Genomic DNA, 5,000 nt, shown 5'->3' on the forward strand with positions numbered 1-5,000 from the left:
AAGAACAAAGGTGAAAGTTGTGAGAAGTTAAGAATAGGAAGTGGAAAACAAAAGAAAAGTAAAGACAGCAATAAAATGAGGGGAATTTGAAGAATATGACTAAAAGAAAAAAAAAAAGAAAAGACGGCCATTAAAGAAAGTGATCAATTGATGCAAAGAAAATAAGAAGAGAAAATTAAAGAAAAAAAAACATAGAACGTGAGTTGGAAAGCAAACAAAAGCAAAGAAATAAAAAAAAAGAGAAACTGGAGGAGAGGCAGAGGAGAGGAAGAGGAGAACAGAAAGGCAAGAAAAGACGGTCATTAAAGAAAGCGAACGATAATATAAAAAAAGAGAGAGAAAATGAAGAAAAAAAGCATAGAACATGAACTGGAAAGCAAGGAAAAATAAAGAAATTAATAAAATAAACTACAGGAGAGGCAGAGGAAGAGGAGGAAGAAGAGGAGAAGAGAAGAGAGCAAGATATACGAGTACTGAGATATATATTGACGCTTCATGAATAGTTGCGAGAGAAGCGGAATGTGGGAAGACTTGAATTCCAGAGAGAGGAGAGGAGAGGAGTGGGAGGATCTTCTGAAAGGGAGAGCGAATGACAAAAAAGAACAAACAGGAAAGTGGATGAGGTATGGTTATACGTGAGAAGGGAGTGCGGAATTTTGAGCAGGCGAGAAGAGGAATGGAAAGAGACGTGAAGAAGGATATTTGACAAGGAGGAGGAGGAGGAGCAGTAGGAGGAGGGGGAGGGGGAGGAGCAGAAGGAGGAGGAGGAGGAGGAAGTAGTAGTAGTAGTATTAGTAGTAGTAGTAGAAGAGAAATAATAATAATAATAATAATAATAACAATAATAATAATAATAATAATAATAATAATAATAATAATAATAACAATAATAATAATAATAATAATAATAATAATAATAATAATAATAATAATAAAGAAAAGAAAAGGAGGAGGAAAAGAAAAAGAAGGCCAAGACGAAGGAGAAGAAAAAGAAGACCAACAACAAAACAACAACAACGACAACAACAACAACAACAACAACAACAACAACAACAACAACAACAACAACAACAACAACAACAACAACAACAACAGACAGAGAGAGAGAGAGAGAGAGAGAGAGAGAGAGAGAGAGAGAGAGAGAGAGAGAGAGAGAGAGAGAGAGAGAAAGCGAAGAAAGGATAAGGAGAGAAGGAGAATAAAGAGGAGGCCCCGCTCGTGCCCGCGTCCCCCAAAGTTGCTGCAAACGAGTTTCTTGAAGTCAGTTTTAGAGCACAGTTTTCCCAGCTTCAATTTACATTCAGTGTGCTTGTTGGTAAAAGGACGAAGAATATTTTGCGGCTAAAAATTCTCAGTGGCCCAAATAAAAAAATATAAAAAAAAACTAGTGAACTCGCGACTCAAGTAAATTGGAGAAAGAGAGAAAGAGTGAAAAAAAAGGAAACATAGCTATTGTCTTTACGTTTTTCTCTTTCTCTTTCTCTCTCTGTTTCAAAAAGATGAGTCACATTGCCTTTTCATTAGTATTCACTGTTATTGTTTATTTTGTGTTAGTGGCTGTAAGTAAATGTTCAGAGTGTTGTTCTCTTTACATGTTCATTGTATTTTGGCATTTTGGTAATTTTCTTTCGGAGTTCACGAAGTTTCTGGGAGATAACATGAAAGTACCTGGAGAAAGAGAGTGAGGGGAAAAAGAAAACCACCTCATTTACTTTATTTTTCCTTTTCCTCTATTTCTGTCGACGAACTAATCGTATTTCAGTATTTTGCTCATATTGTCTCTTCTAGTTTCCAGAAGATAAGAAAGAATGTACGAAGAAAAAGAGACAGAAAAATAACTACTATCTACTTCTCTCTCTCTCTCTCTCTCTCTCTCTCTCTCTCTCTCTCTCTCTCTCTCTCTCTCTCTCTCTCTCTCTCTCTCTCTCTCTCTCTCTCTCTCTCTCTCTCTCTCTCTCTCTCCAGCTCTCTTTTCGTGTTCATTATATTTCAGTACTTTGCTCATATTTCCTCTTGTAGTTCTCAGGAAATTAAGAATAATGTACTAGGAAAAATAGAAAGGGAATAAATAGCTACTGACTTTATTCTCTCTCTCTCTCTCTCTCTCTCTCTCTCTCTCTCTCTCTCTCTCTCTCTCTCTCTCTCTCTCTCTCTCTCTCTCTCTCTCCGTATTTTGGTCACATTTTCTCTCTTAGTTTTTAGAAGATAAAGAATGAAAATGTTTTACTGGAGCTACATAATTATCGTGCACACTTTCCAGTCGCTGTCTCGGGTTTCCCTTAAAGGCGCTTACTGCTTAATGAGGACAAAAGACGAGTAGTGTGCTTGTCAGGGAAAAATATTGTAAGAAACTGGAATACTACAGTGAAATTGGTAATGGGCTTTCATCACACAGATAGACAGACAGACAGACAGACAGACAGACAGGCATCACCACACACACTTGTCGATTCATGATTCTCAATATTACTGGTTTTATTTCTATTTTTATTTTGTTATTTTTGTTTGTATGCATTTTCAGTGTTATATGTAAAGTCTCTCTGTCTGTCTGTCTGTCTGTCTGTCTGTCTGTCTGTCTGTCTGTCTGTCTGTCTGTCTGTCTGTCTGTCTGTCTGTCTGTCTGTCTGTCTGTCTGTCTGTCTGTCTGTCTGTCTGTCTGTCTCTCTCTCTCTCTCTCTCTCTCTCTCTCTCTCTCTCTCTCTCTCTCTCTCTCTCTCTCTCTCTCTCTCTCTCTCTCTCTCTCTCTCTCTCTCTCGTCTAGTTAATACATTTATGGCGACACCACGTAATTTGGAGTATTTGCATATTCATTACAACATTAGACCCAAGCGTTGGTCGGTCATTAGCGGCGATAGCACTGACGGATGGGCTTGCAATGCCTTTTCTCTCTCTCTCTCTCTCTCTCTCTCTCGTTTTGCTTTTCTATATCTGTTTCTCTGTTTCTCAACTTTACTAACTGGCTGTTTCTCTAGTTTGCTTCCCACTTGTTCGTTCGTTTGTTTGTTTGTCTGTCTCTGTGTTTGCCTGTGATTCTGTCTGTCTGTCTGTCTGTCTGTCTGTCTAGTTGGCTGTCTGTGTATATGTTTGATTGTCTTTCGTTCTTTCTGTTTGTGCAGTTGTCTTGCTGTGTGTATGTTTGCCTTTCTGCCTGTCAATCTGTCAGTCTGCTTTTGTAGGAGGTTTGTTGAACGACTCTCTCTCTCTCTCTCTCTCTCTCTCTCTCTCTCTCTCTCTCTCTCTCTCTCTCTCTCTCTCTCTCTCTCTCTCTCTCTCTCTCGGAAGCAACCATATTGTTGCGTCTGAAACAAGACCCTGACGAAGTGGTTTTGGAAAGTAGGTCATACGATCCCTGGCGCTCTCTCTCTCTCTCTCTCTCTCTCTCTCTCTCTCTCTCTCTCTCTCTCTCTCTCTCTCTCTCTCTCTCTCTCTCTCTCTCTCTCTCTCTCTCTCTCTCTCATCCATTTATTTTTGCATTATGATATATGCATATAACTTTATATACTCGTCTCTATCCCCGTGCATTTTTAATTAGGTTAGTGTGCTGCGTAGGATTAATGGCTTAGAGAGAGAGAGAGAGAGAGAGAGAGAGAGAGAGAGAGAGAGAGAGAGAGAGAGAGAGAGAGAGAGAGAGACTGCAACACAAAAGCTTTCCGCCTCTTCAGTACCACAATATTTCCTTCAGAATATCATGTGGTCTGTGTTTGTTATATGTAAAGTGCATTTTTTCGTACTTCCTTACACGTCCGTCTGTCTGTATGTCTGTATCTGTAAGTATTTTCTCATGTGCCTTTCTGTATGGATTCCTGTCTGTCTGTAAGTCTTAATGTGCTGTATCTGTATCTCCAGCTTATAAATTTGTCTGTAGTGTCTTAGTGTTCATCAATCTATATTCCTGCTTATAACTTCATGTCTTTAGGATTTAGTTACCTATTTATTTCATTTTACTATCTCTTTATCCTCCCGCATATTCATAAATTAATGGTACATTCCTGACTATAAATTTATTTCTATCATCTGGTTACATATTTACCTCCATTTCTGTCTCCTTATCTTCCACGTACTCATAAATTTATATTCCTGTTTACAGTTTCATATCTCTAGCATTTGTTTTTTTATTTATTTCCACTTCCATTCCAATTCCTGTACCCCTTGCTGCATCTACTGGGTATATCTCCGAGTCCTTTGCAGCATATGTATCTATCCGAGTTTTTATCTGCGTCCGGCTCTCTGTATTTCCCTTCCCTGCCTCCCGGACTCTTCCTCCTCCTGAGTCTCTTCCTTTTAAATCAGTGTAACTTCCACTCGAACCCAGCAGGAGGAAACCTGGGAATTATTGGCTGCGTGTGTGGATGGAAGACAGGAGAGCAAGGGAAGACGGTAGGAGGAAACGAGGGATGTGAAAGGGGAGAAATGGAAGGGGAGAAACGTCTTAGTGGATGCAGGGACAGAGAAGAGAGACGGAAAGGGAGAGGGAGAGAGAGAGAGAGAGAGAGAGTAAACTGGATGCCAAGAGTTGTGGGGAAGAGATGAAAGGGAAGTAGTTAAGGACGAGAGTGGGAGAAAGTGAAGCATTAAGTTAGATTTGGGAAAGGAATCCTGGACGTTGGAGAAATAATTGCACCTGAGATTTAAAGGGACGTGCCGAGGATCCCAATGATGAGTTACGTAACGGGGTTTTCTGTGTTATAAGGTCCAGTTCTTATTCTTATAACGTGGAATAGCTTTGTGTACCCTTGAAACATTCGATTTGGCGGATTCTGGTGTCTCAGTGGATTTATTAGAAAGGATTTTGATCTAGTTTTGAAATGATATGTGGAAACTAAATTTTTGATGCGTTTTCTTTCTGTTTTTTACTATTTTATTGTATTTCCGTCAGTTTTTTTTTTTTATGAGGATAGTGGGTAAAATCTTGCTGTTTTTGTATCTGCAGTGCTGTTCCTATATTGCTGTTCTTTGCTATTTTTTTTTTTTTGTGTCTTTCTAAAGGAGCGAGGGTTTCT

At 39.1% G+C, this 5,000-nt stretch overlaps 1 protein-coding gene across 1 annotated transcript in view; it reads right to left on the reverse strand.

Moving 5' to 3' along the window:
- Positions 1–5,000, reverse strand: part of LOC135109366 (thrombospondin type-1 domain-containing protein 7A-like) — a 214,746-nt gene that overhangs the window by 32,719 nt on the left and 177,027 nt on the right. The gene's annotated exons all lie outside the window — the stretch shown is intronic.

The sequence above is a fragment of the Scylla paramamosain genome, chromosome 18 (genome assembly GCF_035594125.1).
Source record: "Scylla paramamosain isolate STU-SP2022 chromosome 18, ASM3559412v1, whole genome shotgun sequence".
NCBI classification, from domain to species: Eukaryota; Metazoa; Arthropoda; class Malacostraca; order Decapoda; family Portunidae; genus Scylla; species Scylla paramamosain.